Here is a 26,042-nt window from a genome sequence, read left to right on the forward strand (position 1 = left end):
AAATTCCGGTGTTTTAAATTTATTCAGCACAGATGTTAAGGGTAACTTATATGCCTACTTTATCTTTCTCTCATCATTTTATATCTAAGCTTCTGTTTTATAGTAAATTGCTATATGAGGTTTACTGTTTTATGATTCTGATATCCATTTGGCAGAATTTAAACTCTTGTTAAAAGAGACATTATAGCTAAAGAAGAAGCACATTAAAACACATAAAGCAAGGGACATTTCCATCTCGTGTCAGTTTCAGATTTAAATCCTTCAAAGTCTCCCTGTGCCATTTGGATGAGATCAGAGCCCCGTAGCCAAAGTCATGGGACCCTGTAAGTTAAGTCCTTGTCTCCTTCTTGTGATGGGAAGACCACTAAGTGGAAATGGGAATAGCCTCCAAACAAGGACTGTATCCCCAAGTAATATAATGTACTGATTCTTGCTATTCATGAGAAGCTAAACAGGGACAATTGAAAAGGTCTTAAGCAATTTATGCCAAAAGAACCATGCCTCTTCAAAGAGTTACCCATGACTTGTTTTTAAATTTCTTGAGCATGGGGACTGTGTCTTATTTTTCTGTGAGTTTCCAGTGTTTAGTACAGTATATGACACCTAGTGAGTGCTCAATAATTTTGAAATATGAATAACGCTGAACTACTTGGAATTTTTCCAGTTTACTGAACTTGTTTATGCCTCCATGTCTTTGCTCACACATTGTCTCTGTCTGTACTTTATGTTTCCGTCTCTATCAGCTGGCTGACTCCCATCCTTGTTCAAGGACTGGGATCAGGGTAATTTGTTCCTGTCCCTCCTCTCTTTGCTCGCATAGGATGTAGTGCAGATCTTTATCACTTATCAAACTAAATTCTAATCAAGTTTACACATCTAACACCTCTTTTCAGTCTTTTGGTTGACAAAACCTAGCACCTAATTTAATTTCTGCCACAAATTGGATGGTCAGTATTATTTCTTTTAATTGAATGAGTGAATGAATGACCATTAATGAATAATGGTCAATGGACCCACCAGTTGTGTCAATAAATAACAAAAATGCTAGAACTCTTTCAAGGAAATCTTTCTTTTAATCAACAGAAAAAAATAGGTCAAAGAATAACATGAAAAATGGGCAGCTAATGAAACAATGAAAAACCTAAGGCTAATGATGTATCAGAGGGAGCATAGCATGGTGGATAAAAGCAGGGATTTGGGAGCAGGACAGCCAAATCCTGATTTCTTATTAGCTGTGAAATCTTAGGCAGGTTACTAAACCTCTTTGTGTCTGAGTTTCTTCATCTGTAAAATGTAGATTATAATCTTACCTGCTTTGTTCAATTATTATGAATATTATATTAAATAGATATAAAGTGCTAAGAAAAGGGCCTAATATAGAAAAAATTATGTGAGTACTAGCAATAATAATAATAATAAATACTCTTCCCAATAGAAAAGTGCCTACCACATAGGAAGCATCATGTAAGTACTAGCTATAATCAATTATCAATACATAATCTTCCCAGTCTCTTTTCAAAAATTTGTTTAGTCATCATGAGTATCCTTGTTTGTGATTTCATTTCCAGTGTTTTCCACATGGACATTAGTTGCTTAAAATTCCATTAATTAGAGATAGAGAGGAAACTCAAGAGATATGTGAAATTTAGGAAGGGAAAATGGAATCTGATATGCTGAATAGTTAATTGAATTATTTAAGCTTGAAGTTTTTAGACTGGAATCCACTAAATTTTGCAGACAGTGATTTTATCTCTGCCTGGAAAATCTGTTCTCTTTCTAATATCTTCTTGATCGAGGTTATGGCATCATAGAAAATGACTGTATTATAGCTACCGCCTTGTGGAAATTTGCCAGTTTTATGGTGGGAAGCTAGTGTTGGGAAATTCCCTGTTACTCTACATAAGAATGAATCAACAGTAAGTTCACTGAAAATCATAACTTGTCAGAACTCTGAATTCCTTAGATGAAATGTAGACCAAGAAAATATGTATCTGTAATTAATTGTATGTACTCTAGCACTTATGGGTTTGCTAAAATAATGCACATAATTCATTAATTTTTCTTAACGACAGCTTTTCTAAGTACTCTTTTCAAGGTTGATACTATTATCATGATGTTGGCAACCTTAGTTGACTCTAAGCCCACTTTTTCAGATATGCAGAATGAGATAAGACACGTATCTCTTCATCTGCCCCAATCTGTTAACACTAGTTCTCTCCACTGCTTAGACCTGGGACCTCTCCTTGAACTCACACACTTGGTGGTCTCATTCAGTCTCATGGATGTAAATGCCTTAAATACCAAATTTTAATCTCCACTTTTTCTCCCTTGAACTTCAGATTTGTACATCCAATTTGTTACCCTCTATCTCCACTTTGATGATTAATAAACATCTCAACTGACTGTGTTCATAATAAAACTTTCTATATCACCCCTCAAAGCTGATTGAAACTTAGCTTTCCCCTATGTCTCAATGCCAACACCATCTTTCAGTTGCTAAGACCAAAAATCTTAGAGTTATTTTCACTCTTCTATTGCCTTCATGCCCACATCTAAGCTTGCAGCAAATTGTTCTGGCTCTCCTTTTAAAACGTATCCAGAATCCAGCTACATGTCACCACCACCTGTTTTGGCAACCTGATCTATGCTACTAATATTGCCTGCCTGAATTATTTTAACAGCCTCCTAACTGGTCTACAGGCTTCCACCTTGTCTTGCTTTAGTGATTTTCAACTCTGCCGTGAGAGTGATTCTGTTAAAATGCAAGGCAGAACACATCACATTTCCACACAAAACCTTCAAATGAACTTTTTACTGTAGAGTTAAAGCCAAAGCTCTTCTATGGGTATAAGGCCATAGAATCTACCCTCCCTCCATTTGTGAATTTATCTACTAGAAACGTCCTTCTTATTTATTCTACTCTAGCCACACAAGACCTCTTTGCTTCTTGTACGTACCTGCTGGACTTACACCATTACCTGAAACACCCTTCGTGGATAGCACGTGACTCTCTCCCTAATCACTTTCAGACCTATCCAAATAGCCCCTTTTCAAGTCTTACCTGACCATCCTATTGAAATCATTTCCCACATTTTCTCTCCCTTTCCCCCAATTTTATTTTTCTTCATGGCACTTATCTCTTTCAATTAAACTACAGAATTTAACATAAATTTTACTTAGTTTCTGACATACCTTTACTAAGATATAAGCTTTAGGAGGGGTGTGGTTTTTGTCTGTTCTATTCATTACTGTATCTCCCAAACCTAGAATCATGTCTACTCACATTATAAGCATATAGTAAATGAACCTTTGATTTAATCAACCAGGAAAAAGAAATCAGTCAAACAGTAGTAGAACATCATAGATTTAATCACACATTTATCATATTTTATTGGTGCTAATGTTTATATAATACTGTAGAAAGCCAGCCAGTCACCAGAATCTCTGTTTTCCTGTTCATGGTATAGAATCTATACTATAGACTCTACACTTAAAATTGTTGCTGAAACGCAGCGGCCCAACCAGGGATTATAAATCCCAGCTCCCTGTGTCTAGGTATGGCCAAATGATGAATTCTTATCAGTGGAACTTATATGTGTCACTTTCAGTGACTCCCTTTCCTCTTTTTCCTCCTTCCTCCATAGGACCGCAGCATAGAGTGAGAAATACACTTTTACAACAGTGTTAGAATATTTTCAGTTTTAGTTCATTATTATTATTATTATTTATGTATTTGGAGATAGCTTTGTGTAGTGTGAGGAGGTTTTAGTTTGAAGTTTAGGGTGATTGTTTTTCTTTTTGAAGGGGTAATGGAAAAGAAATAAGCAAAGAAGAGATGGACCAATGATGAGATAAGAGGAGGTATGGAATATGACCACCAAAGGCGGCTCCTCTTTCCTGGTTATGAATCTTTACTCATCTCATGTCTGTCTTGAAGAAATACAAAAAAAAAAAAAAAAAAAAAAAAGAAGAGAGATAACAAGTGTATGATCTGAAAAGAGATATCTGTGTGTTAGGTAACCATTGCTGAGAGATAAAACCAAGAAAACCAATTAGATCTCTAAGCTTTAGAGGAAAAGGTCTTGTCCAAAGATTTAATATTTCTAACTTCAGCCCTTAGTGCCTTCCTTTTCTTATTGATCTCTGATAGTCTCTGGCACTCTTTCTTTAACAGTCACCCCAGCAACCCTATATCCCAGCAGATCTAAGAATTCTTTTTATGTTTTACACATAACTTAGTTGGGGAAAACAAGGCAGCTGGGATTCCTAACATGAAGAGATTTTCTTTTAAAAGGGCTAGTTGTACTCTTTAGAACAAAAATATTGGACTCAGGATGGAGGTCAATAAAAATTGCAACCTACTTTTAAATTCACTCTTCCTCTTTGGGGTTTCCAAACACCATAATACCTCCCAGGTACTGTGAAGTTCACTGACAACAATGTTTCTGCCTAGTTCATCAGATTTTGTCCATTGCCTATGCCATAATGTTTGTCGAGGTTATTATCAATTTTGAGGTTCAAGAAATGAGGGAAGGGAAAAGCACAAGTTGGGGTTTGGGGAATGGAAAGAAGAATTTCAGCTGCCTGTAAGTCATTTTTAGTAATTTTAAAGTAATATCCAGGAGACTCCAAGCAGAAATTGATCAAGCTGTTGAAATATTCTGGGTAATATTATATTTTATAATAATAAACAACAGAATGAAATGAAATCTTATTAGAGTTTAACTGAACTTATAGAGTTTAATTAATTTATGAGATTAAAAACTTAAAATACAAGGCAAATTCTGAAAATATGAAAGCCTGGACAAGACTAGAAAAGAAGAATAAGTACTATGTAATTTCTCTACAATTACAATTCCAAGATGATGTATCATTTTTTATTTCCCAGAATTGATAACTCATGTAAGGATTGTGCAGCTCCAGCCAATTCAACTTAATTGATAAGTTGCCCATTTTGCTTTTCAACTAGTTGTTTAGTTACTGTGAAGACAAAATTTGATGTCCAAATTAAATATGGAAGCCTTTGTGTCCTTCATTCATTCCTCGTTTCATTTCCCTAGTAAACCCCAGTAAGCTTTACAATAGGACTAGAACTAGGAAAAATTAGGACCTGAACATTTACTCCTTAGTTAATTAGGTTATTTCTCTCAAATTTGATTTGTACAATAAATCCTGATTTTTTTTGGGGGGGGATGCTTTTGGAACTATATAGTGTATAGTGTATATAGTATATAGGCATATACAGATGGAAAAAAGTTGGAAAAAAAGAAAATGGGGAAAAAGGAAAAATAGAAAAGTAGAGAGGTTGAGAAGAAAGGTTTCATTGACAGTCTGATTTCAGATAAACCTGGACTCAAATCCAGTTTATGAACTGATTGATTTTGGTAAGTTATTTGCCATATGTAAACCATAATTTGTCATAATATATTGTGAATATACAATTATAATGCATGTTAAGCACTTGTTATAGAGCTTTGCAATCAATTTAAATTATTGCTATTTCCACTGTTATTATGGTGAAAAGTAAAACAGAGAAAAATATTTTGCACCGTGGTGCATCAAATTTAAAAAAGATGAGAAGCAGAAAACTCTTTCCTCCTCACTCTTGTTCTTCTATGTTTTCAACATTCTGCACTCTTCCTCCTTTTTTTCTTCCTTCCTTTTTTTCTGTCAAACTCCCAAACCCTGTGATTATATAGCTCTAAAGATCATCACAGTTCATTCCTGCTCTTTGAATTACATACACATTCACTAAATTGCAAAAATATATTTCATCTTTTTAATATATACCTTCTTCTCTGTTTTCAAATCCTAACAAATTTCCAGATTATTGCATCTCCTTGATACTATCTTGATTTTACTCGGTTTAAAATGTCATAGTTGGAATAGCCTTGGTTTCCCTACAGATATGTCATTCCATTATTCAAAATTATCCAGTGATTCATCATATGAAGTCAAAACTTCTCATGAGGACACCAAGGCTCTCAAGATGTTATATTTAGTTTTCATTTATTCTTATTCTTTCAAGGTCATCTTGGTTAATTGGCTTACTCAGCTTGCTTCAATGAGTGCAGAATCTTAGACTGTTATTTTTCTTTCCTCCCTTAACTACTTCATTTTCTTCTACTACTTTACAACAATCTTCTGTAATAACAATGCCCATTGCACCCCTTCTCCAGCCTAGACAGAATCTCTTTTTAATGCTGAACCTTCTTAACACTCCTCTTGTGAAATCACGCTCAAATTCTTTTTTAAAAAAATTTCAATCAAAGTTTGCCATCTGGCCAATCTTATATTGCACAGACCGACTAATGTAGTGTAACAAATACAGTAGTGCTTACTAAGTAGTCTGTGTGCTCCCTGTTTCTCCCAGCAGCCCTTGTAGTTAGGTTGAGGTTGGATGATTAGCTCTGGTTAGGAAGGGAAATGATGGAGGTCTAGACTACTGAGAGGCAGGCCCTGGAATCTACTTGTTGGGGGTAGCAGCATCACAAGATATCTGCATCAGTGTCATCCTGAGTCCCTTCGTGGCCCCATGTGCACCTACCCCCAACCAGAGCTGTACATGTAGCATGAGTGAGAAATGTATGCTTTTTGTGTACAGTGGCTAAGATTCCTGAGTAAAAATATTTCCCCAGCATATCCTAGCCTACCTTGGTTAATACCCTTGACTAATTAGGCCCAATGGTAATTAACTGAATAGGACTAAGCCAGCAATACAGGTGGTTGCGTGGATTAACTGGCTATAGGCCTTTATTTCTCAGATAGTAAAATTATTTCTAGAAATTTTGACTTTCTTTATCAACAGCATCAGAAGAAACATTAATAAAAGTGATGGTAATTGTACACAACTTTCCGGTATTACATCGCCATGAACAGTACATTATTGCCAATAGTGAGATGGCGCTGTTGGTGGCTTTTGAACATTTTCGATTTTAAGGTAAACAGCAGGTGCATTGGCTAGTGTCTGTCCCATCTACTTGTTAATACCTTAATATATTGTGTATTAGTTTCATTTTTTTCATAGTATCCTTTAAAGTTTTTCATATTTGACCTAAGTTCTAAATAAAAATGTGTGATTTGCAGATGCTACTATATCATTTTCATCTTTTAGTGCGCTGCCTACTTTCACTTCAGAAAAAAAAATGAAATCAACTCTCTTTTCTTTGATTCTTCAAGCTTAATTGGAATGGAGCACTCATGCTCAAATTAAGGGACTTTCACTTAACTATTCTGCCTCATTTAAGAAAAAAAAGCCTTGTTAGCTAAGCTAAGACATGATATTTGTGAATCCGTAACTGGAAAAGCGTCCATCACACAGCTGCAAAGCACAATAGGTATTTTGGTAAAGTTATATCTGTCTTAGGGATCTGCAGTATGAGAAAAGAAGATGCAAAAATAGGATCCACTAAATCAAAACCAGCCTTTGGTTAACTACACCTTTCCTTTCTTTCTTACTTTTCACTAATAAGGCACTAATAAGCTACTAGAAATTTTGTCAATATGAAAAATCCCACCAAATATTCAAAAATGTAGTCACATTAAATAGTTCTGTCCTCTGAGTCCACAAAATGTATCTGGTTCTCACAGAAATATTTAATTACCGTAGGAAGGGATATATCTGAAACTCAGAGTAATTATATGATTTTTGACAAGTGTCTAACTGTAGACAGGGCAATTTTGTATTGATTTTTATCTCAGCAACATATATTTTAGAAAATTCTTAAAGGAAAATGTTCTGGATATGCTTTTTTTGTTTTGTTTTGTTTTGTTTTTTTTAAGGGAACGCTATTTATTTATTTATTTATTTATTTAGGCTGTGTTGGGTCTTCGTTTCTGTGCGAGGGCTTTCTCTAGTTGTGGCGAGCGGGGCCACTCTTCATCGCAGCGCGCAGGCCTCTCACTGTCGCGGCCTCTCTTGTTGTGGAGCACAAGCTCCAGACGCGCAGGCTCAGTAGTTGTGGCTCATGGGCCTAGTTGCTCCGCGGCATGTGGGATCTTCCCAGACCAGGGCTCGAACCAGTGTCCCCTGCATTGGCAGGCAGATTCTCAACCACTGCGCCACCAGGGAAGCCCTGGATATGCTTTTAAAAGGTAGATATTTATTGCAAACAAGAAGGAGAGAAAGAATCTCTCCTCGTAAACCTGGTCAAGCAGATTACTGGGTTATCAAAGTGAAGCTCTGATCTGAAGCAGAAATGTTTATTGTTATTTTATAATGGAAAGAGTTTGGATTTGTAAATAGACACACCAGCTTCTTGACTCTTGGTTAGTCACCCTATCCTGACACTTAAGTGCCATCTTTGACACTTTGGTCTCCTTCATGCCTCATATATAATCTGTTCTATTCTTTATATATATTTCAAATGTATACACATCTTTGTACCATATAATCACAAGCTTGTCTCACCTGGATGCTGGCAAAATTTCCTTGACTGATTAAAAACATCCATTCTGACTTTCCTCTGATCCACTCTCCAAATTATAATTGAAACAAGTATCATTGCATCACAACGCATTTTTTAACCACTCAATGGCTTTAGATTCCTTTTGGAATAAAGTAAAAATGCCTTAATGAGTCTAAAAATACAATCTGGCCCCTGTACACCTGGCCTTGCTTCTACTCAGTCTTCCTCTCACTCTCTTCACTGCAGCCATATTGGCCATTTTAAAGGATCTTCTGTTTCCCCATGCTGCCTTATGTACCACAGGGCTTTTGTACATGGTGTTACCTCTGTCTGGAATTCCATCCTTTCCTGCCACTCCTATCCCCCAGCCAACCACAATATGCACACACTACCTTCAATTAATGCTCACTTGTGCTTCAGAACCCAATTTAGTCGCTGCTTTTTCATTTCACATGTTACGCCCTGTATCTCTCTTGTATGCCACTAATCACAGTTGCAGTAGCACATTTCTTCATATGAATAATTGATTAATATATGCCTCTCAGTTAAACTCTATATTACATGAGGGTAAATCCTGCCCGCTTTTTCATTTAGTCCTGGCTCATAGTCGGTAGACAATAAATATGTGTTGAATGAATTAATGAATCTTTAGAAATAAGTCTCAGCTTGCCTATCTGTAAACCCCTCAAGTCTGTTGTAAGGATTAAATGAAATACTGTACTCACAGTGCCTAGCATACCTTATGGTTTCAATAAATTATAGCTACAGTAATAATAAAAATAAGATGACCATATATAATTTCCTCCTCTCTTAAAAAGCAACAAAGAGTCAGTCTATAGAGAAAATGATTGTTGTCTTTTTTCTTTCTTTCTGTTGAATTTTTAGTGAACCAATAGATCAACTCCCTTTTATCCAATATAGGTTCTGAGGTAGACAGCAGGTAAGGCAGGTGGAAATAAAATTATCAGCTTTACTACTGATAAAACAGATACTGGAGAGTATAGTTTAATTCCAAGGCAATAACAGACCTCCCAATACTCCACCTCAGAATGAGGCTGACATTGCCAGTCATAGACATCATCATCATCAGACAACTGCAAGCCTTCCAGCTTCTCCAGGAGCAGGGCCTCTACCGCCACGTTAACAGCATGGCATCAAGCAGACTGGAGAACATACATTCTGTAGACAGCAAATCACAAAAAAACATGAGGATGTGGCTGAGCCACATATGCCCAGTTCTTATACCCAGATTTACCTGTTGGATAAGTCACACCCCTTTCCATGGAGTTGAGTAAGTGAGAAAGTTGGGAGAAAGACGAAAATAACTCTAATGGACTCTATGACTCTGATGGAAACCCTTCCATGTGAAGAGACATCAGGAATGGAGACGAAGTATTAGATTTCTTCCTTTTAATGTATTATATTAGATACAAATGTTGTGCACCTTCTTAAGGTTCCTCAACTGTTTCTTTTCTTTCTCTATCTTTTTTATTGCTTCAACTATACCAAATTGACTCTCATCCTTGATGGGGCCAGCTGAGAAAACTCAGAAGTTCAGGAGAATTTGCTTCCAGTGTGTTAAATCTTGATTATTGGAAAGTGAGAAACAGGCAGATGTTTCTTTCCTTTCTCCCACTTGTGGACTGCTCTGAGATGTAGTTTCTCCTTGTCAACTCTTTGGAGAAGTCCTGTATAATGAGGAAATGATACATGTTGAACCATAGTGATGCATTCAAGCACATTATTGCTTTGACGTTTTCCGTGACTCATTTCCCCATTTTTTCTTCACCCTCAACACCCTTGGTCAGTACCTTCCAGTCCAAGCATCAGCACTTTAATTCTTGCCCAGGCTTTACTTTCTATAGGAGCTATTCTAAAACAGGCATGGAATTTGAAATGAAATTTATGATAAAGTTCTTTTTTAAAGTCTTTGTACATAAATGAGGGACTGCCGGGCATTCCCCCGTTATCTGCTCTCCCCTCCCTCTATGCTAATAAGACTTTAGCTGAGCACATTTCCCAGACTCCTCTTAAACTAGCAGTGGCCATGTGACAAGGTTTTGGCCAATAGAGTGTGAATACAAATGATACTTATAACTGTGGGTTCCTATACTTAAAAGAGTCTGTCCTCCCCTTTCTTTTTCCTCCCCCCATTAGCTGAAATCTGAATATGATGACTGAGTTGGATCAGTTCTCTTAGATCAGAAGATGGAAACCCTGTGTTAAGGATGGTAAAGCAAGACAGAAGGAACATGGGCATTCCATGAAGTGAGCCATCAATCAGACTTGAACTGTCAAAGCTCAACTGCTAAGTGAAAGAAATAAACTTTAATTTTGCTTACATAATAGTTATTTGGGTCACAGTGGAGCAGCCAATCCTGTTTGTATACATTATATTTCATTTTTAATTACTTATTAAAGTGAAGTAATTAGAGATACAATTTTTTTTTTTTTTTAAAGAATTCTAATCCATGGAGCTGAGTAGGAGCATTTAGAAGAAGGTCAAGCAAAGTTCTTTTTCAGGAAACATTTCAAGAAATTGCTCAAAGTTCTTGCTCACAAAACATTTCCCAGCCAGTTTTATATGCTGCAGATAGAATATTGAGCACACGGGCCAGGTCCTATGAGATCTGGGGCTGTGTAAATTTTGTGTGGCTTCATAATTAACACCCACAGTAAGTTTATAAGCTGTGAAAATGAGTGCTGTCTTCGCTGTGGAGAAAAGCATTGTTGTGGTTTCTAAGATATGGGTACAACTGAGAGGGTATGAAGAATAAATCAGAGAAGAGGAAAATGAAGCAGTGTGCTCATGGACTAAATATTGAACAAGCAGAATTTTTAGGGAGTCATCAGAAAAGCATCTTTAATTTTCTCTGTCAGTAACCCTGTAAATGTCCTTGGTGTAAGTTGCCCACATCTTGCCACAGGATAGAAACTTGGGCAATCTCATAAGTTTTCTCATAATATCCGGGTGATAAAAGACCCTGTTGTCTCTTTAAGTATAGTCACAATTCAGCAGTTATAAAGTGTCTAATCCAGTATTAATCAACACCTCAAACCCAATCCCCTTTCCCCCCAACTTGGGACCGGCTAAGGTAGGCTACAGGCCTTCAGCGAGGAGGGTGCAGTTGGCCTCCTCACTTGTTTTCACTCTCCTCAGCCCTTCTCACTATCTGCTCTGTCCTCCATCATGGTTTTAAAATGGCCATCAGGAAAATACTTCAGTTTTGAAAGCTACCATCCTAAGATGACTTCATAGCCTCTGGACTTGGCTGATGTTTAATACTGACTCTTTCTGTCATGGAAGCTTTTGTGGTTTCATTGGAGGCTGCCATAGTTCCCTCCCCAGCTGTGACTCTTGAGGTGGCCAGTGCTTCTCATATGAATGGCTGCCCCTAGTCCACCTTTAGCGACCATCTCTGATAATATACATGACAGCTTCATACTCCCGGGGCCACATTGCCCTAGAAAGTCACTTTCTAAATCAGAAGCCCATTTAATACAACCACTGAGGGTAAGTCTCCAGGATTTACCCTGACACAGTAAGAAACTATTCTTCATCCTTATCTTACTCTCTGATCAAATATTTTAAATGGAATACAATAAATTCAATAGCTCTTTGCTGAATGAATGAATGAATGAATGAATGAAAAGCTTGTTCTTCTAAAATATAGTCTTCCTGAACTCTGACCTTCTATAGGAAAATTTCTTTTTACAGCCATAATCTATTAGCCTTTCTTCTGGTCCATTGATAAGACCAATCAACCATCAATTAACCATCAAGTATTTGCTCAGCATGTGCTTTTTAGTATCAATTTTCTAGCTGTTTTAAAAAATATAGATGTTGTTTATGTTGTGGTTTACCAGCATAGTTAATTTACAGTTTAACTTGGCAATCAAGACTAACCAGAAAAGATAGTCTAAAAATGATGCTGTGTATAAAAGGTGTGGAAGTCACTGTAAAAATAATAATCCTCACAAGACACAAATGAGGGGGCTGCTATTTTCCCCAAAAACTCTAAATTTATCTTATATCAGTTGCCTTACTCCCTTATATTCATACTCCCAGCTTCATACTTATTTGTTAATTTTACTACATTCAGGTATGGAGAGAGAATCAAAGAGTAAGAGAAAGAAGAAGTAGAAGAAGAAGGAGGAGGAGGAGGGGTCATATGGCCACTGCTAATTTAAGCTTGGAAAATGTGCTCAGCTAAAGTCTCATTAACATGGAAGAAGGGGAGAACAAAAATGAGGGGAGGAAGACAGAGAGCTATTTATGGCTTATCAGAACCTATGTGCAGTGTGTGTGTGTGTGTGTAAATTAAAATTTCCAAAATGAGAATAAAGTGCTGTGGGTTTTTTTTTTCTTCCACCATCTGTAAACATGGAGCAAGATTCATTTTTAAGAACTTTCGAATGAAAATGGTTGAGTAACAAAGTAATTAATGCCCAAAATGCATTCCCTGATCATACTTATCAGAAGAACATCCTAGAAAATGTTTTGCTTGTGTAATTCTCCTTCTTTTCCCTTTGAAACAGTAATCATTGTTGCTAACTGAGGCTCCTGCAAGCATGCTGTGCTTTTGTCTGACCAGGGCAGCCTGTCTCACGTTTGCCTCCTGCAACCAGCTGGGGTCAAAGGAATGATGATCTAGTGGTCACCTTTTTCCCCCCTATTCCTTACCTTCTACCACAACTCATACAGGTTAAAGTTTAGGGCTTCACTGGAGTTTGGGTATTCATGACACCTCCAAACATATTTAAAAAATTAGGAAGAAACATGATGGAAAAACATCTCAAAATTCCTTTTTAAGAAAAATATAATTTATGTTTACCAATTTTGTTCTTGTGCATTTAAGGTCATTATTACTGAATTATTACATTCAACATATAAACATAATACAACTGTATGCTCCATGTTAAAGTATTCATAATGAGACTAAAATAACTTATATGTCAAACGTTTAACACGGAGATAGATGCATTTAGGGATTAGAAGTGCAAGGAGTGGTCTATTGCTCTTTCTTTCCTGAAATAACTGCAGAAAGCTTTGAAATGTGGCTCAGTGCCCAGTTTTGCCAATATCCTCTAGGGAATTTCCTGAAGAATAATGTGTTTATTACATGCTTCTACAAACGATATTAAGGTGATTTCATAAGTTGTTTTTTCGTGCTAATAAGGCAGAGATTTTTTTGATTTTTACATAAATATTTTCATGGTTAGGTCCTCCCTACCTCCCATTTTCCACTTTAAATCAAAGGCACTCATGAGTTTTTCAAGTATTCTTTGAATTGCAACTCAGTGGCCCATTAGGGAACTTTCATTTATGTTTAATATTTTCACTCCCATTTTCTACAAGTATTGAGTCACTCAGTTACACAGCAATTAGTGGTAAAGTTTAAAGGAATCTAGAACTCCTAACTATTTTCCTTCCTTAAGTAATTTTGCTTTCCAGAAAAAAGCTGCCATTTAAAGTAGAAGACTGCTCTAATCAAACCGTTAGGGAGGAAGAGATGGAGAAAGCAATTAGAAGAAGATGATTAAGTTTAGAATTTTATTTCCTTTGTGTTTTGGGCTTAGGTCTTTGAAGACTCAGTTTGGCTAGAAAAGTTGGATGTTTGATGAAAACACCCCCTCCAGTGGAACCCCAACTCTCCAATACTGGGGAGATGTTTGGAAGACAGGAATAAGGAAGGAGGTTTTGAAATGGGTTGATGTGGCTAGAGCAGTAACCACTAGTAAGATTTCACCATCTTTTTGGCCTTAGCGGCAAGCAACAAGCTACTAATTTACTGCAAATTATCATTACTATATGCCATATTAAGAACAAAGAATATGCTGCTAACAGATTCTGGTGGTGTTTCAAAAGGGAAGAAGAGACATTTAAATAGTAGAGCGCATCTCCCATGGATTTTTTCCCTATAATTTGCCGGGGAAGCATAGAAATGTAGAGAGGTAGCTAGCCTCCTCAGTAGAGAATAGCATGAAAAAATTTTCACCTCTGTATGCTAGTTTCTCCAACTGCCAGATGAAAGTATCACTGTATTCATTTTTGTCTTCATCACATGCACACATACATAGACACACATGTACACACACACAGAATTTTCCTGAGAATATGGTAAATACTTCTCGGCAGTTTCTAACCACCAACTAGGATCTGCCAGCTGGTTTCCTTGGTTGCAGCAGGAGAAACTGATTCTGGCTAACTTAAGCAAAAGAGAATATTCTTGAGAAATACTAAAAGCTTACAGAATTTATAGAAAGGCTAGAAACCAGTCTTGGGGGTCGATGAGCACTGTGGTGCTTTCACTGACTGTAAAGCTGAGACTGTAGAAATGGCCTCATAGCAAAACTACAGCCAAACCTGCTGCTGGGATGTTGGAATGAATGGACTCCACCATCATTTCTATTCCTCAGCTGTCACCTTTCAGAGGAGGATCTTAGGATGTGGATGAGGCAGCAGAACCTGATTGTACAATGGCTTCTCTTCTTCTAAACCTTCTCTTGAGCAGATGAAGACAACTGGGCTCCTTACTGCTGAAATATTCTGAAACCCTAGTTTTTAAAACTGTAGGTAATGGCAGAACGCTAGGAAGATTTCATTAAGGTGTGCTTAGAAGAAACAGTAATATGTTACTCATGCAAAAGTACAGTCATTTGAAGAAGGAAAAGGAATATGACTGGCAAGACTTTAAAACCAAACTGGAGACTCTCTCAGCAGTATTTGTTGTATAATTTATGTTGCAGACATTTTGAGCTGCCTAATTGAACCGTTTCAAGATGTCATGTCATCAATGTTTTCTGAGTTGTGTGGAGGTACAGAACACGTGCACCCATTTGGCAAAACTTGTCAAAATCTCCACATATATTTCTGGAGGAAAAATAGGATTTCTATATTGGAAATTTGAACTTTATCTATTCCATATCCCACTTTGTGAAATTTACTTTCTGATGAGAAGGATTATAGATTAATGTTTTCAATCCTGTCTCACTTGAGACTCTGGAACTATATGTCTCTCGCGCTTTGTGGTGATTGTTGTGGTAATTTTCTCCTCTGCCTCATCTTCTATTTAAGTCACATCGTACTTCTTCCAAGCTGGCCAAAAATTGCCTTTGTATTGGAGGCTCTATCTTCTTGCTCTTTCTGTTTCCCCATCCCCAGAATCTATCTGAAGTTGACTTCTTAAGTGGAATTCTTCACTGATGATTTAGAAGCACCTTATCATAGAAACTGTGCCAGTGATACACGCTTTCTTACTTAGACCCTACACCTAAACTCCCAGAAGCTAGAAATGCCATAAAATGCTAACAGTCTGACAGAGGGGAAGACATTAATTATTGGCCAGGGATGGACATAGCCACATCTCATTAAAATGGTAATACATTCAGGGCATCAAGGAAGGAAGAAAATGAAAACATCAGAAGGCTAAAGATGAAAGGAGAGCAATACAATAATAAGAGAGGGCTTCTAATTTCTCAACTGTTATAAATTTTTTCTTTAAAGAACACACCTCTCTCTGGTTTTAAGCCTGCTTCGTTGAAGAGCTATTAGTGTGCTGAGCAACAAGTCACTCATTGACAACAGCAATCAGAGTGGAACCAAGAAACCTGACACCAAATTGGGTCTTAGTCACATTGGTATCTTATTTCCCAAGCATTGGACAAAGAAGTAATGTGACTTCAAAGTGAATAAAGGTAAAGGTGCAAACTATTTGGAATACACACACAAACACACATATACATACATATACATATATTCACACACAATTATAAAATAAGGTAGAGACAACCTCTAGGTATTTTTTTTTAACATTTTGATCTTTTTAAGTTTTTACTCATTCTATGAATATATAATCTGTTGACAAGGAGCGAGGGGATAGAAATCATATCATGATAAGGGAAGAACATGTAGAAACCCATAAAGATGAAAGTCAGGGGAATATTTAGGGAATAGCAAATTGCCCAGGTAAATTGCAATATAGGAGACTTGCAGGGGATTATGGGCGAAAGTGAAAGATAATGCATAGGAGAAAAGTGGAATCTATGAAAGAAAAGAACCAAGGAACATCAGGGAGAAATTTTTATTAACCTAGTTCATGATGCTGTTGTGAAGATTTATATATGTGTATGTATAATTACATATATAATTAGAATATCACTATATATATTCATATGAAGCACTTTAAACATGAGATATACTCTATAAATATTAGGTAGTGTTAGAATTTTTAAGTAGGTAGTCAGTCATGATCCATCAAAAGTTTCTTTAAAATAGGAAATATTATAATGAAAGGGGATGGGTGCAATAACAAGTATTTTAATAAAAGGAAGTGGATGCAGTAAGGAGTAGTAGAAGATTACTACATGGTTTTAATCTAAATTGGGGCAAACCATAGTCCATGGGTCAAATCTGCCCATTGCCTATTTTTGTAAATAAATTTTTATTGAAACATGACCACGCCCATTTGTTTAGGGATTGTCTAAGACTGCTTTCGCCCTACAATAGAAGAGTCAAGTAGTAGCAACAAGAGACCATATTGCCTGCAAAATCTAAAATATTTACTATCTTGCCCTTTACAGAAAAGTGTGCTGATCCTTACTCTAGGTGATCAGAATAATGAAATTAGCTAACATTTATGAAACACTTACCATATGCCAGGCACTGTTCTAACATGTTACATGATTTAAATCCTTGAACAGCCCTAACAGAAAGGCTAGGTAACTTTCCAAGGGTAGATGTTAGTGGCAGAATCTAAGATTGCCAAGTTTAGCAAATTAAAATGAAGAGCACCTAGTGTAATTTGAATTTCAGATAAACAATGAAAAAGTTCTTAGTATAAGTATGTCCAAAATATTGCATGGGACATACTTATACTAAGAACTTTTTCATTAGAAATTACTTTTCCATTAAAAACTACTTACTGTTTACCTAAAATTCAAATTTGCCTGGGTGTCCTGTGTTTTATCCAGCAACCCCAACCCAATCTAATTGGCCTCAGAGTCTACCCTTAACAAATATCATACTGGCTCTCTTACAAGGGTGGTGGGCTTATTTTAACAGGAATGGGGAGTCTTGCAGGTCACGGAAGGCATTTTCTAGCCAGGGAGTGATAAAGTTAGCCTGAAATTTGAGAGGCAAAATTGGCTTTTTTTCCAGGAACATCTTAAAGATGTTTGACTTTGGGAAAGAGAAGATTAAATCAGCTCTGGATTAGTTTCTTTATGATATTGTTCAATTTAGGGTCTAGTGCTCAGAGAGCAATTAGGACTTGACACATAGATTGAGTCATCTGAATGTAAGTGGTAGTGGAAACTAGAAATAAACACCATCTCTGAAGAGTTCAGAGGTCAGTGTTGGCTTAAATCAGACCTGAAAGATCCTTCCAGATCTTCTCCAAACAGTGCTAAGCTGCTGGTACTTAGCAGAGCTTTCAAAATCCATTTTATTTCCATAGTGAAGGCCTAGACAGAATTGCACCATAATTTCTCATCAGTACTTAAGGAAAAACTAATAGAAAAGATGCTTTCTCATAGACTCAAGGGTCCTAAAATTTGTAGGACTCACTATACTGAAAAATAACATTTCTGACTAGGAAAGTAAGCCCTCCATATCCTTTCTGTTCTTAGAGATAAGGCCGTAGATGTGGGAAGCAGTATATTGAAAAATGCAGTCCATCAGGAGCAATAAAATTCAACACGGGCAACAACTCACAGTTGACTTAGGGGTGTGGTATGTTGCTGTTGGATCTATAAGCCTGCTCTAATGGACAGTTTTGCACAAAGCAGCTTGAGCAAGGCAAATGCTAGGTATCATTATTGCAGTTGTTACAGGCAACAGTCCATGAGCCCAGTTATATAAAATTGTGGTGTGTTCTATAAGTCAATCAAATTCAGCTGTGTCTCCTGTGTCCTAGGCAAAATGTTGCCATGAATAGGAATAAATGACTTAATCCCAAACCTCAAGTAACACCACAGTAGAAGTAGAGAAAGACATTAAATAAATAGCTGCATAATGGCTATAATCGGCAAAAATACAAAGAATAGGGACATCACAAAATAGGAAGTGATTATCTCTTCCTAGGACCTCTACTTTAGAAAACAGGCCAGGGGCAATAGATGGCGCTTTGAAGGATGAGTAGGAGTTCTTAACACAGGAAAACAACATTTGCTCTCTTTCTAAACATAACTCTGAGTGAAACTTTATGATTTTTACTTTATCACTTATCTCACTCTTTTAAAATATCTTTTGTGATATTTTGAATGCACTGAAACATGTGGTACAGAGTAGGCTTATGTTGTTCTTTTGGCTATGGTCTTTCTCCAACATACATTATTTTGGCTTAAAGTTGTATACTACAATCACAGAAAAGTCAACAGTATGACTTTAGAAATTTGAGTATTGCAAATTACCCATAAAGGAGGCCTTTTGTTCCCTTTGCTCCCTGTCATAAACAGACTGATAATAATCTGACACATCTGGAACAGCTGGTAGGGTATACTTAATCTTTAAGTCTTAGAAACCTTTTTATGTAATGGCAAGAATTTGTTGTGCCGGTTTCAAACAGAAACTTGTCACAGAACTCTCTTGACTTGACTTCTGGAATTTACTTAGCAAAAAGATTCTCCAAATGTAGGCACTAAGGACAAGCTGCAGGGGTGGTTTTCCAAGGCTACATGAAATGTCAAAGGTGGAGGAGACTGAAACAATATATAGGATTCTCATTTGTGAATCAATTTCCTTAAACACTACACCATGATCTGAATCTCCATAATAAAGAAGTATGTTTCTTTACCATGTATTAAATTGAAGCTTTGGCTTCAATTACCATAACAAACTAATGCAGCCTCATAGAGATATATCCAAAATGTCCCAAGTTAGACATCCCAGAGGCTGAAGAGTCTCTAGTAAATACACAAACACACTCCATAAAAAGGAGTTTTAAAAAAATACAAATACTTTAGTGTCATATATCCTTATTTATATTGAGTAATTGGATAGTATATTAGAATATGTAACTTTAAAAAAAAATTTCAAGTGCTCATCATGGGGCTTATAGGTATTTTTAAGAATGATGTTATACAGTTCAATTCATACATACGTTGTTTTTTCAGTGAAATAAATATCCAGATCACCTGGGCTGAGAATTTACTGTGCAATCTTTAAATAGTAACCTGGCTTAGTGGCTTACTTCTAATTCCTTTCACAAATATTGTACCTCACTGGTATTTTTTGCTTTCTCAGTAACACTTTATTTTTTTTCTATTTTAAAATTCTTTTCCAGTTTTATTTTATTGAGGTATGAATGAAAAATAAAAGATATATATATTTACATTGTACAATGTAATTTTTAAAGTATACAATGTGATGATCTTTTTAACTTTATTTTATAGTGAAGTATAGTTGATTAACGATGTTGTGATAGTTTCAGGTGTATAGCAAAGTGATTCAGCTATATATATATACATATATATATATATATATGTATATATATATATATGTATATATATATATGTTTCTATTCTTTTTCAAATTCTTTTCCCATTTAGGTTGTTACATAATATTGAGCAGTAATACTTTAAAAGTCACTTGTGTGGTTCAAAAATAAGACATGATCTTGCTTTTAGATTTTTCTTTTATCCACATTATGATCTGTGAAATCATAGGATACAGCTCTTATGTGGCCATGCTTTAAAAATGAATAGAACATGCCCGTTTAATAACACCAGGATAGAACACATAGGAAGAGTCCAAGCAGTGGCACTTGATCCACACTCTTGGGAAATGATAGTTTATACTGACCCTGACCTCTAGCTTCCCCCTTGAGATAGGATTCATTAGACTGCTTTCATCTCAGCTGGGCAAAATCCCACCAGGTTTACCTTGGTGCAGACCATCTAGGCTGGCATCACTGCTGAGTCCACCTTGGGAACACTTGTGGTCAACTGATTCAGAGAGTGCTCTTCATAATCAATTCCTTCAAGAGTATTTTTTGACTCACTACTCTGTGACAGACACCATCCTCGTAACTGCAAAAGCAGTGGGGATCCTGCGGAAATGGGGACAAAGTCACTGCCCTCATGAAGTATAGATTCTAGTTAACTTAAGTCTAAATTGTAATCTTTGTTTCTCTATTTAATCATAATGGAATTGTGAGAGTGCAAAATACAAAATGGAGAAATGAGGAAAGGGTAGTGTCAATCAAGAGAGTTTATTTGGAAAGTGAAAAATGAAAAAGCAGGGTTTCTGATATTCATTCAGAATAGCAACCAATCCAGAAATCATGAACTAAAAAAAAGGTTTAGTAAACCATGTTTGGCTTAAATGTCACACAATATCAGCAAATAAAATCTGAGTCTTTTTCAAAATAAAATAGACTCTAAGGAAAAAGTGCAGGATCTTTATCAAACAGTATGCAAAGAAAATGTAAACATTCATAGGAAGCTGTGTTTGATAAGGAACATATATAAGTGAAAAATAAATTTAGTAACATAGAGGTAATATTTTATAGTTTATATTATGATATGTCTTATTTTTTATGAATAAAATGTACGGTACATCAGGGGTCCCCAACCCCTGGGCCACGGATCGGTGGGAACTGGGCCGCACAGCAGGAGGTGAGCGACGGGCGCGTGAGCGAAGCTTCATCTGCGGCTCCGCATCCCCTCCCATCACTCGCATTACGGCCTGGACCAGCGCTGCTCGCATTGCCGCCTCAACCATTCCCCTCACCCCGACCCCGTGGAAAAATCGTCTTCCAAGAAACCGGTGCCAAGTGCCAAACAGGTTGGGGATTGCTGTGGTACATCATATATTTTTACCTCGCAGATTCAGTGTCAGAAGAACTCAAACATGGCAAAGGGTAGACCTAACGAATACAATGTGATCAAAAGAATAAAGTGACTTAGAATGGAATGACTTCAGTGTTAGTTCATTCTTTTAGACCGCTGGATCTTATTTGTCCTTCCATTTTATATTCAAAACATGTTCGCCCAGAGCAGGCCTCAAAGAATTCCCCTGCAGGGTTCTTTTTGTTGAAATTGCCGGGCATATTAGACAGTGTATGTCTCTACTCAAATGGCCAAAACTCTCTCCACTTTTTCAGTATACCTTCAAGTGCACTTTCATTTCTTCCCAAACTCTTGTCCCCCATGTCAGTCCTCTTAGTTTAGCCAAATGTCCCACACCGCCAGTGGGGAGCACCGGGCATGGGTGGTGGGTACTTTGGTAGCTCCTGAATCCTCTTTGCCATCCTTTCTTTCCATAAGATAGGCACTTTTGCTTAACTGAGTTTGGGAAAATGCCTTATTTGCACTTTGAATTTACGGTTTAATTTCACTGCCTTTAGCCAAAGGAACACTTCCAAAACCCTCTTAAATTTTGAAGGAGGGTCTCTTCCATAGATTTAACTAGATATAAAGCATATGGTTGTAATACCTTAAAGAAACTGGAGTTCTGTCCAACCCCAAGTTTTCTCAATTCTGGAATCATCTCCGTTATACCTGGGATCCTCTGGCCTGGAAATAATAATAGAGAAAGGTAAGCCTGAAAAGAACTTACTTGCTCAGTTCTGAGCCAGAATGGGAGCATTTAGGGAGGCGAGAGCAGATTTTGTTACACAGTAAGCCTCATCGGAATCACCTTAGGAAACTTCTTTTCAGAACGCCAACATTTGTCATGGGTATGGCTCCAGAGATTTTGATATATTGATATTAGGAGCTTTAGGTGGATTTGTGGAAATATTTTTGTAATGTCCATGGATCATGATTTGAAAAAAAATTCATTTGAATGCAATCATCTTAAGACCCCTGTGGCTGCAGGCAGCACCCCTGGTTCAATGGAATACTTTTTCTGTGTTTATTCCCTTAAAGGTTCACAGAAATAGAAAAACCATGTGAGATTTCTTGGTGTGATTTCTTGAGATATTGAGGTCTCAAATTTAGGAGACAATATGAAAGGAAGAAAAGGAGGAATATATTGTGCTGATTAGGTAACAAATTGAAAAACCATGGGACATTTCTTTGGAGAATGAAGCTGTAGCAGTGGGAAATAAAGCCCTATGTAAATCACTGATGAAATTAATACATTTTAAATGTTATCAGAGCAAAACTGCTGAATCCTATAGTTTGTCATCAGTAAATTAAATGCAAAATCACTAATTTAATTTGTATGAATTACCAGTTGACTTCTAATGTATGGAAAATAAGAACTAATGCTCCTTTATGAGCTGGAAGTGAGATTTTTTTATTTTCAAAAGAGCAAAAAGACAAGAAATAAAGTTGATTCAGAGACCAAACAATCTTTTAGTTATAGTAATTTGTTGACTTCTAACAAAAATTCTTTCTGGGTTTTATCTGCAATTTTCTCATTCAAATCAAACTCAGATGAAATGTAGGGAGGCAATTGACTTCTCAAAACTGGTCTGGTTCTGACCCAAGAGAAGAGAATTCCAAACCAGGGCAATGTGGGCACACTACAGTTTACCCAAGAGGACCACCTACACTCTAGTTTCTAAACTTGATTGAAAGGAATAAAAGGTTGTGTTTTTTTCCATATGTTTTTTATTGAGTATGAAATTCTGAGCTCTATGAAATTGACTTAACAAAAAAGACTTTTGTGGCAATATCTGGGATAGCAGAATAAATTTAAATTCTGGAGCCTTAGCAAAAACAGAATTATAGAATGCTAGAACTACAAAGATCTTAAGAAATTGTTTTTGTCCAACTACTAATTTTCTAGATAATGAAACAGAGACTCAGAGAGATAAGACTTATGAAAAGCTATGTAGGCTAGTTAGGAGCAGACCTGAACTAAAGGTCATGGTTTGAAAACCATTTAATTAACTGCAAAATTAAGAAATCTCCATTGGAGAAAGACCGTTTTCTGCATACACTTAATTTTCCCTTACACACACACACATCCCTAAGGTGATTCCGATGAGGCGTACTGTGTGACAAAAACTGCTGTCAACTCCCGAAATGCTCCCATTCTGGCTCAGGACTGAGCAGGGGCTTGCTTGTGTAATATTTATAATCCTGATCTCATACCAAGGGGGATTGGGAAGAAGGGGGATTGGGAAGAAACATACTGTGTAACAAAGGCTGCTTTCTCTTGGAGTCACATTTTTCCCTGAATGCATCCCTTGAGGCATTGTGTTTAGTATCTTCCCTAGCTTGGGGGAGGAGAGCTTAACCTTCAGAGGAATGCGCTATGCAGTGGCTTCCCTCTGCTTGTTCAGACACCTGAAGGATGTGCTTGAGCCGCTCTGGAAAGTAACTTTGTTCATCTAACTGGCAAAAGAATTAAAGGATAAAAACACAAGAGGGCCAAACAAAGGATGAATAGCAATTTTATAAACTGTTCCCATAATGCACTGTTTTAAAAAGTGTTAGTGAATTCAGTTAACATAGATTGATCTGAAAATCATTTGTGTTCTTAGTAGGTGGTGGGCAGCTCTGTACTTCCTTTGTCACTTCTCTGGTGCATGGTTTTTGTTCTCCATCTTTTAAAAATGGAAATATACAATGATTCCCTTTCCTATTGAGCTTATAAAGCTAAGTTCGACATGATCTAGTTAACAAAATATGCGTCAGAAGGGACCATAGTGAACAGAAGTAAACTCTCCCCTCTTTATAGGTAGGGAAACTGAGTCCCAGTGACCAAGGCAAGGTTCTCTAGCTTAATAAAAAGAAGCAGGGATTAGAATCCAGGTTTCCTGATGCCTACATTTACTTGTGCTTTAAACCAATCATCGGGCTACAGGAATGATATATTGAGTGGTGTGCAGGTCTGGGGGTCTGTGATGAAATCCCAGCTCTGACTCATCCATATTATCCTGGTGAAGTTTCTTATTATCTCTGTGCTATAGTCTCCTCACCTGTATCATAGGAATAAAATAGTCTCTATCACATGGGGTTCTTGTGAGTATTAATAGGTTTAGCTCAGTGCCTGGCTGAACAATAGTAAGAGCACAGCAAATGTTAGCTCTTGGGCGGAGGAAGTCCTCGAACAGCAGGAGAAAATGCTGGAAAGAAAATCTCTAGTCAAAAATCATCCAACTTTAATAGAACCCTTCCTAGATTTCTATCATACTTCCAGTATGATAATAACAACAATGTATTAGGTAACTTGATCTCTCTAACACTAAAATGCATTATATTAAAAATAAGTGTATATTGTTACCACCCAGATCATTTATTCATTCATCAAACATTCATTAAACAGTCTCTACATGCCATTCTGCATTGGGTACCAGAGAATCAAAAGTACATAATTAATCTATGGTGTCTCTGTTCTCAAAATTATTCACAATCTTGCAGAAAAATAAGTTCCAAAGGAAAAATAATCATCATAGAGTGTGCAGCAAGTACAATGTTAAAATGTAATGAGAGCAACCAGTAAGGGTGCTGAGTCCGTATTGCAGGAAGGGGACTGGGTGAGGTTATGTTTCTCGGGAAACATGATCCAAATCTTGTAGCATGCATAGGCATAAGCCAGGAGAAGTTGGGAGAGGGGACATTCCAAGCAGTGAAAAGTGCGTGAGCAGAGGAGGAATGGTATAACATAACACAACACATTGGGGGAAGTACAGGTGGTTCAATGTAGCTAAGATTCAAGGTTTAAAAGAAGAAAAGGAGCAGAGTATAAAAAGTGGAATCAAGTCCAGATCATGAAGGGCCTTGAATGTTATGCTAGGGACTTCCAATATTATCCTAAAGACATTGATAAGTCAATGAAAGATTTGTATGCAAAAGGATTACTTGATCAAATACTTATTTAAGAAAGGTAATTCTGGAGGTTGAGTGAAGCATTGTTTGGAAAGAGTGATGACTGGAGGAATGGAGAAAAGTTCGGAGAAAATAAAAACCAAATGAAGGAAGGAATGGTAAGAATGGAAGAGAATTGGAGTCAGGTGACCTCAAGATGTCAGGAATGGGTTGGTGGTGAGTCAGAGAGAGGAGTCAAAGATGACTATTAGTTTTCTGATTTGGGTTTCTTAGGTTAATGAAGGTACCACTCACCAAAAAAAAAAAAAAAAAAAAAAGAAAGAAAAGAAAAGAAATCCTATAGAAGGAGCAGATATTGGGAGTTGGAGGGGTTGAAAAGATGCTGAATTGAATGTAGCCTACTCTGAAGCTATGGGATATCTGCATTAAAATGTCCTACAGATACTTTGGAACCCAGAAGAGAGGCTGAATGGTAATCATAAATTGGAGTTGTCAGGATTTGGATAGAGAGCCAGTCACACTCTACCTCTGCAGACTGGTAAGGCTGTGGTTCAGGACTCGTGATGACCCTCCCAGGAAAATCATGTGGCATCAGCCCCTGCAGGGAGAGATTTCTATCAACTTCATAGACCCCCTTCATCAACTTCAACTGAACCCCACATTAGTGTTATGAAGATTGTTTCTTGTGGAAATGATAGCATTTTGCCTGATCAAACAGCTGGGTCCACTAGAGTGGCTGCTCTTCATCCCACATGTCATTTACAGGCAGGACCAATAGTGCCTCACACCTCATGCAGTGGGTTTCTACTCTCCTACTAAGGGTTCATGCATTGCCTCTGAAAAACAAGACACTGTGGGACTGGCATGGCCCATACACAGCCATAGGCTCACCCACCCTTGCCTCTG

This window comes from Balaenoptera ricei, chromosome 1, assembly GCF_028023285.1.
Source record: "Balaenoptera ricei isolate mBalRic1 chromosome 1, mBalRic1.hap2, whole genome shotgun sequence".
Lineage (NCBI taxonomy): Eukaryota > Metazoa > Chordata > Mammalia > Artiodactyla > Balaenopteridae > Balaenoptera > Balaenoptera ricei.